This window comes from Lagenorhynchus albirostris, chromosome 11, assembly GCF_949774975.1.
Source record: "Lagenorhynchus albirostris chromosome 11, mLagAlb1.1, whole genome shotgun sequence".
Taxonomy (NCBI): Eukaryota; Metazoa; Chordata; class Mammalia; order Artiodactyla; family Delphinidae; genus Lagenorhynchus; species Lagenorhynchus albirostris.
Genome location: NC_083105.1, coordinates 50393828 through 50408085, shown reverse-complemented (window position 1 = coordinate 50408085; position 14258 = coordinate 50393828). Strand labels below are relative to the sequence as shown.

The window sequence follows — 14258 nt, the reverse complement described above, 5'->3', positions numbered from 1 at the left end:
CCTCCTGAAACTATTCCAAAAAATTGCAGAGGAAGGAACACTTCAAACACATTCCATGAGGCCACCATCACCCTGATATCAAAGATACCACACACAAAAAAAATTACAGGCCAATACCACTGATGAACATAGATGCAAAGATCCTCAACAAAATACTAGCAAACCAATTCCAAATAGTAGCAATGCCTTAAAAGGATCATACACCATGGTCAAGTGGAATTTATCCCAGGGGTGCAAGGATTTTTCAATATCTGCAAATCAATGTTAAAAAGTTGAAGAATAAAAAGCATATGATCATCTCAATAGGTACAGAAAACACTTTTGATAAAGTTCAACACCCATTTATGATAAAAACTCTCCAGAAATTGGGCATAGAGGGAACCTACCTCAACAAAATGAAGGCCATATATGACAAACCCACAGCTAATATCATATTCAATGGTGAAAAGCTGAAAGCATTCCCTCTAAGACTAGGAACAAGACAAGGATGCCCACTCTCACCACTTTTATTCAACATAGTTTTGGAAGTGCTAGCCACATCAATCAGAGAAGAAAAACAAAGGAGCCCAAATTAGAAAGGAAAAAGTAGAACTGTCACTGTTTGCAAATGACATGATAATATAGAGAGAAAATCCTAAAGATGCCAGTAGAAAACTACTAGAGCTCATCAATGAATTTGGTAAAGTTGCAGGATTCAAAATTAGCATACAGAAATCTGTTGTATTTCTATACACTAACAATGAACTATCAGAAAGATATTAAGGAAAAAATTCCATTTACTACTTCACCAAAAAGAATTAAATACGTAGGAATAAACCTACCTAAGGAGGCAAAAGACCTGTACTCTGAAAACTATAAGACACTCTTCAAAGAAATTGAAGATGACAGATATACCATGTATATCTGTATATACCATTTTCAAACAGATGAAAAGATATACCATGTTCTTGTATTGGAAGAATCAATATTATTAAAATGATCATACTACACAAGGCAATCTACAGATTCAATGCAATCCCTATCAAATTACCAATAGCATTTTTCACAGAACTAGAACAAAAAATGTTTAAATTTGTATGGAGGGAATTCCCTGGTGGTCCAGTGGTTAGGACTCAGTGCTTTCACTGCTGTAGCCTGGGTTCAATCCCTGATCGGGGAACTAAGGTCCCACAAGCTGCGCAGTGTGGCCAAAAAAAGAAAAAAAAGAAAAGAAAATTTGTATGGAAACACAAAAGACCCCGAATAGCCAAAACAAGCTTGAGAAAGAAGAATGGTATAATGGAATCACTCTGACTCCAGACTATTGTACAAAGCTACCGTATTGAAACAGTATGGTACCGGCACTAAGACAGGCACATAGATCAATGGAACAGAATAGAAAGACCAGAAATAAACCCACACAATTATGGTTAATTAATCTATGATAACAGGGAAGAATATACAATGGAGAAAAGACAGTCTCTTCAATAAGTGGTGCTGGGAAAAGAATGAAATTAGAACATTTTCTAACACCATATACAAAAATAAACTCAAAATGGATGAAAGGCCTACATGTAAGACTGGATACTATAAAACTTCTAGAGGAAAACATAGGCAGAACACTCTTTGAGATAAGTCACAGCAATATTCGTTTGGATGTGTCTCCTAGAGTAATAGAAACCAAAGCAATAATAAACAAATAGGACCTAATTAAACCTAAAAGCTTTTGCAAAGCAAGGGAAGCCATAAACAAAATGAAAAGACAACCTACGGAATGGGGGAAAATATTTGCAAGCGACACAACTGACAAGGGATTAATTTCCAAAATATTCAAACAGCTCATAGAGCTTGATATCAAAAAGACGAATAACCCAATCAAAAAACAGGCAGAAAACCTAAATAGACATTTCTCCAAAAACATACAGATGGTCTACAGGAACATGAAAAGATGCTCAATATTGCTAATTATTAGAGAAATGCAAATCAAAGCTACAATGAGGTATCACCTCACACTGGTCAGGATGGCCATCATCAAAAAGTCTACAAATAACAAATGCTGGAGAGGGTGTGGAGTAAAGGGAACACTTCTACACTGTTGGTGGGAATGTAAGTTGCTGCAGCCACTATGGAAAACAATATGGATATTCCTTAGAAAACTAAAAATAGATTTACCATATGATCCAGCAATCCCACGTCTGGGCATATATCCAGACAAACCTATAATTCGAAAAGACACTGGGTTGGCCAAAAAGTCTGGTTAATGAATACGTTGTTCAATAAAGTTCTTGGTGAAAATGAAAAATGTGTCTTTTATTTATTACTTAAAACCAAAAGAACTTTTTGGCCAACCCAATATGTGCACCCCAATGTTCACAGCAGCACTATTTACAATAGCTAAGACATGGGAACAACCTAAATGTCCATCAACAGATGAATGGATAAAGAAGATGCGGTATACATACAGTGGAATATTACTCAGCCATTAAAAAGAAGGAAAAATGCCAATTGCAGCAACATGGATGGACCTAGAGATTATCATACTAAGTGAAGTAAACCAGACAAAGATAAATACCATATGATATCACTTATATGTAGAATCTAAAAAACTGATACAAATGAACTTATTTACAAATAGAAATAGACTCATAGACATAGAAAACAAACTTATAGTTACAAAAGGGAAAGGCGGGGTGTGTGGGATAAATTGGAAATTTGGGATTATCAGATACACACTACTATAATATAAAATAGATCAACAACAAGGACCTACTGTATAGCACAGGGAACTATATTCAATATCTTGTAATAACCTATAATGGAAAAGAATCTGAAAATGTATATATATATATATAACTGAATCGCTTTGCTGTACACCTGAAACATTGTAAATGAACTATAGTTCAATTTTTTGAAAAGTCTTAAAAGACCTGAAAGTGCTCCTGTAAGGAACACCCTGAGTAGCTCCCTCAGTCCTTGTCCTGGGTTTGGTTTAGCAATTCCAGGCATTCCTGGAAATGCCAGGATTTGCAAATCCACCCTTCTCAGCTGTGGGCCTCAGCTTGTTCCCTCTGCATTAAGGCAGTACCACCAGCTAAAGTTTCCCCCAACCCCCAGTCCTCCTCTGACCACCTGCAAGAGTTAGTCTGAGGTTTACACATTCATCAAATGGGTACTGAGTCCCTCCACGTGCTAAGCCTGGTTCCGGGTGCTGGGAAACAGCAGTGAATGAGAGAGAAGAGGCTGCCTTCTAGAGGCAAACACATTAATGTGTAATGTTCACTGAAACCCACTGTCCTGGACACGCCAGACAACATACTCAGCACATCACACTCATTTAACATTTAATGTGACCGCTATTTTTAGTAAGGTTTGCTGCATGCCCTCCATAAAAACTGATGCACACATCAAGCAATAATTTGGGCTTAGTTTTTAACTCTAATTATTTAAAAATGTATGTTTTGGGACTTCCCTGGTGGTCCAGTGGCTAAGACTCTGTGCTCCCAAAGCAGGGGGACCGGGTTCGATCCCTGGTCAGGGAACTAGAGCCTACATGCTGCAACTAAGAGTTTGCATGCCACAACTAAAGATTCCGCATGCTGCAACTAAAGATTCCATGCCGCAACTAAAAAGATCTCACATGCTGCAACGAAGATACCGCGTGCCGCAACTAAGACCCAGCACAGCCAAATCAATGTTTTGAAAAAATGTATGTCTTATTTATTTTAACACACATAATACCTAAATACATTCTTGTAGAAGAGTCAAAAAATTCAGAGCTATACAGGGCAAAACGTGAAGATTAATACTCTTATAGCAGGTTTATACCAAGTTATTTTACTTCAGAGAAATATGGAATATTGAAGGAATACAAAAGTGGTCAATTGTGGATTTTCATCTCACTGGACAGACAGCTAAAATATCAAGCTGGCTGCGTCAATTCTAATCACCAGGCAGCCCTAGTGGTTACTGCCATATTAGGGGTTAGGAAATTCAATTCAAGTTAAATAACTCGCCCAAGATCACAAAAGTATTGAATGGTGGGGCCATCTCTGTCTGACTCCAGTCACTTAACCGTTATATTCTATTGCCGCTCAAGTGCCTTATTTCATAGATTCTAAGATGTACTTTTTTTTTTCATACTTTAAATTCTCTGAAATTAGGCTGTGTTTTATAGGCCTGATTTTATAGGTTTTCTTAGGACCTATAGGTTTTCTTAGGACCTATGAAATAGGGTATATCAACGTCTCACCCCTACCTGCCTCTTTCCAACAATACACTAGAAGGAAAGGGGCCAGAATATTGTTACATATTTAAGAGAAAAAAAGCTGTGCTTTGCCAATTACAGGTTGTCCTGATCAGAAGCATCAACATCACTCAGGAGTGTGTTAAAATGCAGAATCTCAGACCCTGCTCTGAATTGCCATCTGCCAATTTCTGTGCACAATGAAGTTTGCTCTGTGTGGTACTTCACACACCAGAGGGGCTATTACATGTTCTGAAAAGGAAGAGAGGGAACTAACAATGACACTCTTGGCAGGCTCATTCCATCACTGTGCATATATGAATGTGCGTATGTGTGGGTACACACGTGTGCACTGGACCCTATGATGTGCTAGGCACTGTTTGAAGGACTGAGTGAAATGAAAGATACAGCAATAAACACAGCACAGCCATCATGAGTATACAGTCCAGTGACCATATCTGACTTAATCCTCCTAACAATCCTGGAAGAGGGGCAAGAATCACAGTTTTCAATGAGGTAGTGTGTATGAAGTTTCAAAACCTGAAATGACCTGATCTCTGTGGAAGGATCATTTTGTGGCACTCATTTATACAAGCATAGAGTAGAAAGTCCTACTTTACTATAGAAGAGATGTGTGTGTTTTAGCAAACTCCAGCCCCCTGCATCTGACATGTACCTTGGCATGAATGAGAGCACCCTTTCCCCTCAAAGAAAAACTCATCAGGAGGAGAGGAGATGTCTTTGTTGGTAACCTGGGCTCAGATAAAAGGCTGAGGAGAGTATGTGGGAGATGTCCTGCCAAGCTCCTCGAGGAGGGCAAAGATCTTTGTTGTTTTCACTGATAATATCCCAAACTCCTCTAATGGTACCTGCCACACAGTAGGGCTTGTAGTTTGTCGAATAAATGAAACGACTGGTTCTGACATACCATGTGGTTGCGCTTGGAAGCTAGTCAGAACTGACCATCACGTGCTGTGTGAATGGAGTGGGATTTAGTTCTGAGGGTCAAGCCATGCCCCGCCTCCCGGCCCCAGGGCGGCCCATGCTGGAAATGAGCAAGGCAAAAAGCTGCAGGGTGGCTGGCGTGGATGGGGCCCGGAAGGACAAAGCTCCATAGTGACACCGTGTGGCCACGAGAAGTGAGAGCACCACTGACGTTAGAGCCAGGCCTGCCCTGCCTTGAGCTGAGGAAGCCCCATTCCTGCACGGAGAGTAGGGTGGGATGGAGGGTCCTCCAGCTCAAGATTCTGGACTTCTTGCTAATAAGGCTGTGGGACTTGATTGATTAGCTTAAAAAGCAACCCAGGGCTTCCCTGGTGGCGCAGTGGTTGAGAGTCCGCCTGCCGATGCATGGGACACGGGTTCGTGCCCCGGTCCGGGAGGATCCCGCAGGCCGCGGAGCAGCTAGGCCCATGTGCCATGGCCAATGAGCCTGTGCTCCGCAACGGGAGAGGCCACAGCAGTGAGAGGCCCGCGTGTAAGGCCAACTGGCCCGAGGCAGGGGAACACAATCAGATTCACAGGTTGCATCAGACCGAAATTCTCCGGACCACCCAGTTCCAGAAACTGACCTGGAGACATTCCAGACCACCCAGTTCCAGGAACTGACCTGGGGACTTTGCACCCGGCCCAGCCTTCCCGCCTTTCGAGGGGCGGGACTAACGGTCCCCCAGAATACCCGAAAAGACCACCAAATAAGGAATACCCTGCGCCCTCCCAGATTCACCACACCCCTTTCCCTTCTTCCCCTATAAAATCTTGCCCAACCCTCGCCCGGGCGCGACTTCTCTGGCCCCTTTCTCTCGGACCAGTGAACCTCGCCCGGGAGCACTCCCTAATAAAGCTCACTTGAAGCTTTCCTCTGTTTCGCGGTGCCGTTTGTTAAGATCCGACCTTACATTTGGTGCCGAAACCCGGGAGGGGTACCAAGCCCCGCGGGTTACCGCGCGGGCCGCTCCTCCCCTCCTCCAGGAGACAACCAGGGAACCTCTACTCATCCACCCGATCCGGCAGAAAACGGGGTAAGTCCCCCTCTCTTGTTCCCTCCGACCCCCAGAGTCCCTGCCCACCGGACTCCCTGTCCTTAATCGCAGCCGCGTCAGGGATTCCTCCGTCCTTTCTCCGGGCCTCGGCCAACTGTGGAGACGTCCCAATTGCCTGACCGCTCTCCGACCCGCCGGGCCTCGGGTGACTGTGGAGACGTCCCAATCGCCTGACCACCCTCCGACCTGCCGTGAATTGGAGACTGAGACCAGGGACGCCTCTCTCCCTCTCCATTCACTCAGGGACAGACTGGGGGTCATGGGAACCTCACCATCGAAACCAGATCCTAAGACGCCCCTGGGGTGTCTCCTAGCCAATTTTACAGCCCTTGGCTTCTCCCAAGATCTCCGTTGCCGACAGCTTATTTTCTATTCCACCGTGGCCTGGCCACAATATCCTCTAGACAATCAATCCAAATGGCCTCCTGAAGGGACTTTCGATTTTAACATCCTCTGTGATCTAGATAATTACTGCCGCAGGACGGGCAAATGGTCCGAGGTCCCCTATGTTCAGGCCTTCTGGTATTTACGCTCCCGCCCTTCCCTCTGCATCGATTGTTCCACTTCCCAGATCCTTCTTGCCAAACAGACATCTCCTACATTCAAGCCCCTAATATCCTTTGACGATGACCCCTCTCCACTAGCCGACCCACCCGAATCTCTCGCCTCTCCCCCCTCCAGAGCTCCTCTCCAACCTCCACCCTACCCTGAGGAGGTCCCTCCTCCTCCCGAACCCGTTCTGGCCCCTCCAACCGTCCCCCCGCCTCCCTCGACAGTTTCTCCTCCCACGCCCCTTGCTTCGCCAATTAGTGCACATACACGCTCTCACGACTCCCAAGATTCAAATCTCCTCTGCCCTCGGAGGGAGGTAGCAGGAGCACAAGGATTAGTTAGAGTGCATGTTCCCTTTTCTCTCCAAGATCTCTCTCAAATAGAAAAGCGATTAGGCTCCTTTTCTGCCGACTCTTCCCGCTACATCAAAGAATTTCGCTCTCTCTCTCAAGCTTACAATCTAACCTGGCACGATATCTTTGTGATCCTATCTTCTACTCTGACCCCTGACGAAAGGAAAAGAACTCAAACTGCTGCCCGAAACCATGCAGATCAGGTTCACCTTACCGACAACTCCATGCCTGTCGGAGCAACTGCCGTACCTGGCACCGATCCAGGCTGGACTTATCAGGATGGCCCAGATGGCCGTCGTAAACGCGACCTCATGATCCAATGCCTCCTGGCTGGCATGCAGGCTGCCGCTCATAAGGTAGTCAATTTTGAAAAACTAAAAGAGATAACCCAAGAACCTAACGAAAATCCAGCTATCTTTCTTAATCGCTTTACAGAGGCCTTAACTCTCTACACCCGGCTGGATCCTGACACCCCGGCAGGGGCTGCGGTCCTAGCCACCCATTTTATCACCCAATCAGCCCCAGACATCCGAAAGAAATTATAATGGGCAGAGGACGGCCCTCAAACCCCTATTCGAGATCTGGTAAAAATGGCCTTTAAAGTCTATAACGCCCGTGAGGACTTGGCAGAATCCAGCCGACAGGCTCGGAGGCACCAGAAGGTCGCCCTCCAAACCCAAGCTCTTGTAGCTGCCCTAAGGCCAGCCATCTCCCATGGATCACAGCATCCACGGGGTCTGCAAAAGGCAACCCTGCTGGGGGCCTGCTTCAAATGCGGAAAAGAAGGCCACTGGGCTTGCCAATGTCCCAATCCCCGACCTCCTTCTAAGCCCTGTCCCAGCTGCAGGCTAACGGGCCACTGGAAGAGTGACTGCCCTACGACTGGCCCTCCCTCAGCGTCTCCACGTGGGGGGCAGGCTGACCCAACGGCATTACCACTCGAACTGCTGGGATTGGCTGACGACTGACGGCGCCCGGACTCGAAGACCCCCATCACCCTCGCCGAGCCCAGCGTAACGCTACAGGTAGCAGGTAAGTCCATCTCATTTCTGGTGGACACAGGGGCTACCTATTCGGTCCTGCCTACTTATTCCGGGCCAGTTTCTCCTTCCCAGATCTCGGTCATGTGTATTGATGGCAAACCATCCTTCCCACTCCAGACCGGTCCACTCCCATGTCATATCGAAGGACCCCTCCAAATTTCCATCAAGGCCCCAATTTCCCATCTCTGAGACTCACTTTAGGGGCCTACAACCTATTATCACCAGACTCCTAAACCAGGGACTCCTTATCCCCAGACTCTCCCTGCAACACCCCCATCCTGCCTGTCTGCCAGGCCTCTGGGGATTATTGCCTGGTCCAGGACCTCCGAATAATCAATGAGGCCATAATTCCTCTCCACCCAGTAGTACCAAACCCATACACCTTGCTCTCCCATGTCCCCCCCATCCACAACCCACTTTACGGTTCTGGATCTCTAAGATGCCTTTTTCACTATCCCCCTACATCCCGACTCCTATTTCCTCTTCGCCTTTACCTGGACGGAGCCGGATACTCATACTTCCAGTCGGCTCACCGGGACAGTCCTCCCCAGGGCTTCCGCGACAGTCCTCGCCTCCTCGGTCAGGCGTTGGCACGGGACCTCACCTCCCGCTCCCTCACCCCCAGCACAGTCCTTCAGTATGCAGATGACCTCCGCCTTTGTAGCCCGTCTCTCAGCCTCTCAAGACAACACACTGCAGATCTCCTCAATTACCTTGGCGCTCGCGGTTATCGGGTCTCCCCAGCCAAGGCTCAGTTATCTGTATCTTCTGTAACCTACCTGGGGCTCCACCTTACCCCTACCACAAAAGGTCTAACAGCCGACCGCACCCGGATTATCCGTGAACTCCAGCCTCCGGAAACAGCGGAACAAATTCTCTCCTTTTTGGGCCTTATAGGATTTTTCTGACACTGGATCCCTAACTTTGCTCTCCTCGCTAAACCCTTATATCTAGCCGCTAAAGAAACCCCTCAAGGGCCCCTCACCTCTCCTTCCGCCATTCCACAGGCCTTTCTCACCCTCCGTAACGCTCTGATATCTTCTCCTCCCCTTTCTCTGCCCAACCCAAACCGACCTTTTCACCTTTTTGTGGATGAACGGGCCGGAAAAGCCACGGGACTCCTTGCCCAGCCTGTAGGGCCTTCCTACCGCCCCGTGGCTTACCTCTCCAAACAGCTAGATCCAGCCATTCGGGGATGGCAACCATGCCTTCGGGCCCTAGCAGCGCAGCCGAACTGACCAAACACTCAAACTGACTCTGGCCCACCCACTAACCGTGTTTTCCTCCCACCGGCTGGTCGACCTCCTAGGCCACAAGTCTCTCTCCCTCCTGGGCCCCTCCCGCATCCAGGAGTTCCACCTACTATTCATTGAAAACCCAGCTATTTCTCTTGATCTCTCCCCTCGCCTGAACCCGGCTTCCCTCCTGCCTATCTCTGGCACCGGGGGGTTTCCATCCCATTCCTGCCCTCATGTCATAGAAGCCTTCAGACCACCAAGAGAGGGACTCTGACACCCCTCTTTCAAATCCGGACCGCACTCTTCTTTGTGGACACTAGTTCGATACGCGGTCCTGACGGACGCCGACGGGCAGCCTACGCGGTGGTAACTATCTCAACTATTATCGAGGCTAACAGCCTCCCAGAAGGAACGACCTCCCAAAAGGCTGAACTAATCGCACTTACACGAGCCCTCAACCTTTCCAAAGACCAAAGGGTTAACATCTACACAGACTCTAAATATGCCTTTCTCATTGCACACAGCCACTCAGCACTACGGAGGGAACGCGGATGTCTGACCACTAAGGGATCCCTAGTGGTCAACGCTTCCCTCATTGCAAAACTCCTGGAGGCCCTCCAGCTTCCTAAAGAAGTAGCAGTTATCCATTGCAGGGGTCATCAACTCCCATCCAACCCGATAGCACGAGGTAACTCGAAGGCCGATTCCGTGGCCCGAGAGCTTACAAAAGGGGATCCTCCAGCTCCACTCCTATTTTTTACCAGTCCTACCCAACCCACATATACCCCACACGAGGAAGCTGCCTTACTATCAAAAGGGGGACACAAAGACAACAAAGGATGGATTTTTATAGACAACAAAATTGTCCTACCTCTGGCCCAAGCAGCCGGCCTCCTATCAGACATCCATAAATCCTTACACATTGGTCCAAAAGCAATGTTCCGTTTTTTGGACCCCCTCTTTCATCTGCCAGGACTTAGAGAGGCCATTTCAAAGACTCTCATGGCCTGCCAAACCTGCGCATCCGTCTCTCCACAAGGAGGCCTACGGCCCCGAATTCCTACACACCAGATGCGTGGACATCAGCCTGGTGAAGACTGGCAGATCAACTTTACCCATATGCCACGCTGCAAATGCTTCCGATATCTGCTCACTCTTGTTGACACCTTTTCAGGTTGGATCAAGGCCTATCCAACAACTCGAGAAACGGCAGACACAGTCGCCACCATCCTGCTTCAACACATCATCCCCTGATTTGGTCTGCCGGTCTCCATTCAGTTGGATAATGGACCCGCCTTTGTCTCTCAGGTGGTTCAACAGGTATCAGAGGCTCCCCAGATCACCTGGAAACTCCACATCCCCTACCACCCCAAATCATCCGGTAAGGTTGAACGCGCCAATGGGATCTTAAAAGACCACCTGACCAAACTGTCCCTTGAGGTCCGTGTCTCATGGTCCGACCTGCTTCCTCTAGCCCTTACCCGAATCCGAGCCTCACCTCGGACTCCTACTGGCCTCAGTCCATTTGAACTACTTTACGGCCGCCCTTTCCTCCTTCACGACCTACCAACCCAGAGTCCACCCCTAGCCTCCTACCTTCCCTACCTCTCCCTGCTTCGCCATCTTCTCCGCGAACACGCTGACCGTCATCTACCGAGAGTGACTGTCTCTGAAACTTCCTCTCTCCCTCTACAACCCGACAATAGCGTCTTCCTCAAAGAATTACACCCTCAATCTCTCAAGCCACGGTGGACAGGCCCCCATACGGTGATCCTCACCACTCCCACGGCAGCTTGGGACACCCCTCCTGGTACCATGTTTCCTGCCTTAAAATGGCCCCAACTCCAGAGACTTGGACGGCCCTACCGCTGGGTCCCACGAGACTACGGCTTGTCCATCACCCTGTCTCTCCTCCTGCTGCTCCTCCTGCTACCCAGGACTCACCAGATGTCCCTATGGTGCTTCCATGTCCACGGGACATGGCAAGCTAAAGGTTGGACCCACACCCGAGTCCTGGGCACGGGAGACTGCCAACCAGATGGGTGCCAGGCCTTGGTAACAGTCCAAATCCCCATCTCTAACACAGAAGGTGTTCCCTTGGGATGGCCCACCCCCGCTGTCTGCTTCACTTACGATCAGACCCGAGACTACTGTCAATGGTGGAATGAGACCTATGGGGGGTGCCCCTATCACTCATGTAACATCCATGTGGCAAAACTAGATACCAGGAGCTCACTCCGACAATCCCACCTGCTCACCACAAATGGCAAGGGTCAATTATTCATCAACATCAAAGATCCCTGGGAAACAAGATGGGTAAAAGGGGTACAAGGAAAAAATCTACCGATGGGCAACTGATGCCTACCCCGTGGGCTCTATCAGGGTCTTTCGCTCATATATCAGTTTGATTCCCAAAGTTATCCAACAGTTGAGCGAACAAGCCACTGCCATCCAGGAAACAGAACAAGCCCTAAGACACCAACTACCTCACCCCGAACACAAAGAGGATCCTTCTTCTTGGTTGACCCTCGTCCGTCAAGCAGTACAGATACTCAACCACACAGGAATAGGTAACATCTCCTACTGCTTTCTATGTGCCTCGCCTGGCCGGCCACCCTTGGCTGCTGTCCCGCTCGACCAGCCCTTCAATTCTACTTCCCACACCTCCCAAAACCCACCTTTTTCCCCGTTAAAAGACCCCATATTCCTTGATTCAAAAAAATCTCACCATCTGTTACGGCAGCCGCCCAAATCTAGCTGATACTGGGTTTCTTTGTAACTCATCCCTCACGGTAAGCACATCAATTGAAGCACCACCAGGCACGTTTTTGTGGTGCAATGGTTCCCTCACAAAAGAGATCAATTCTTCCTCCCCCTTCCCATGTATCCCCGTTACTCTCGTCCCACAACTCACACTGTATAGCCAAGCCGAATTTTCCTCGCTAATCATGCCGCCCTTTACCCGACGGAAAAGAGCTATCTTTCTTCCTCTGGTCGCAGGCATCTCTCTCGCCTCCTCCCTGGTCGCTGCAGGCCTCGGGGATGGTGGGGGTGGGGGAGCTCTAACACATAGTGTTTCAACATCCCGCGACTTAGAACATAAGCTCCAGCTAGCCATTGAAGCCTCCGCCGGCTCCATCTCCTCTCTCCAGCGCCAAATCACCTCCATAGCCCAAGTCGCTCTCCAGAATCGACGAGCCCTGGATCTCCTGACGGCCGACAAAGGAGGTACCTGCCTCTTCCTACAGGAGGAATGCTGCTATTACATCAATGAAACAGGACTCATCGAAGACAACGTAAAAGCCCTCCATCGCTTAAGAGAAGAACTCCAACGCAAACACCAACAGTCCGCCTCCCCAATTCCCGATTGGTGGCGGTCCACCCTCTATACCTGGCTAACACCAATCTTAGGCCCCTTAATTCTCATCTGTATCTTGTTCATGCTTGCTCCCTGTTTTCTTAGGTTCCTTCGCAGGCGCAAGGAGGAAGTCTCCCGGGTGGCCACAAACCAAATGCTCCTCGGTCCTTACACCTTGCTTCCTACAGGACACCCCACTGGTCTCCCCTAAGCCTCGGACCTCTGGTCGCCTGACTCCCCTTTCGACGCCCCCATTCAGCATGAAGTAGCCAGAGATCAGAACGCCGCCCCATTACACCAAAGATGTCGGGATGTAAGGCCAACCGGCCCGAGGCAGGGGAACACAATCAGATTCACAGGTTGCATCAGACCGAAATTCTCCGGACCACCCAGTTCCAGAAACCGACCTGGAGACATTCCGGACCACCCAGTTCCAGGAACTGACCTGGGGACTTTGCACACGGCCCAGCCTTCCCGCCTTTCGAGGGGCGGGACTAACGGTCCCCCAGGATACCCGAAAAGACCACCAAATAAGGAATACCCTGCGCCCTCCCAGATTCACCACACCCCTTTCCCTTCTTCCCCTATAAAATCTTGCCCAATCCCCGCCCGGGTGCGACTTCTCTGGCCCCTTTCTCTCGGACCAGTGAACCTCGCCCGGGAGCGCTCCCTAATAAAGCTCACTTGAAGCTTTCCTCTGTTTCGCGGTGCCGTTTGTTAAGATCCGACCTTACACCGCGTACCGCAAAAAAAAAAAAAAAAAAAAAACCAGATGCTACTGTCTCCACCTAGTTAGCGGAGCAGATCACACAGACGGGGAAATGAAAGCTCAGAGAGGGTTAGAAACTTGCCCAAGGTAAACAGACAGTAAGCAACAGAGAAGTGGTTCAAACCCAAGTGGTTCTGACTGCAAAGCATGAATCTTTGCATGGCTTACTACCTCTTTACCTAGCACGCGGTTGCTTAATAAATATTCATTGCAGAGAAGATATTTTAAGCCCTTCTAGAATTATGATTTTACCTTAGGCCATAGGACAGGAGTTTTATGTGAGGTGGGAATGTTACTGAGATATAATTGACATACAGCTCTGTAGAAGTTTAAGGTGTTATCACATAATGACTTGACATACATATACTGTGAAATGATTACCACAATAAGTTTGGTTAGGAGAAAGTTTTTTTTGGCTATGCAGCAAGGCATGTGGGGGTCTTAGTTCCCCTACCAGGGGAACCTGTGCCCCCTGCAGTGGAAGTGTGGAGTCCTAACCACTAGACCGCCAGGTAAATCCTGAGAAATCTATTTTTTAAGGAAAGATTTCAAACATATTCAAGAGCAGAGATGCTAGGACAATGAATCCTCATATACTCATCGCTCAGATCCAACAAGAGCTCACTTCATCCCCCCGTCTTTCATCTTCTTTGGGGGAGTATTTTAAAGCAAATGCCAGTC

General features: G+C 48.4%; 1 protein-coding gene across 1 annotated transcript in view; it reads right to left on the bottom strand.

Moving 5' to 3' along the window:
- The window catches only part of GRIP1 (glutamate receptor interacting protein 1), a 703482-nt gene that overhangs the window by 8959 nt on the left and 680265 nt on the right, over nt 1-14258 (bottom strand). The gene's annotated exons all lie outside the window — the stretch shown is intronic.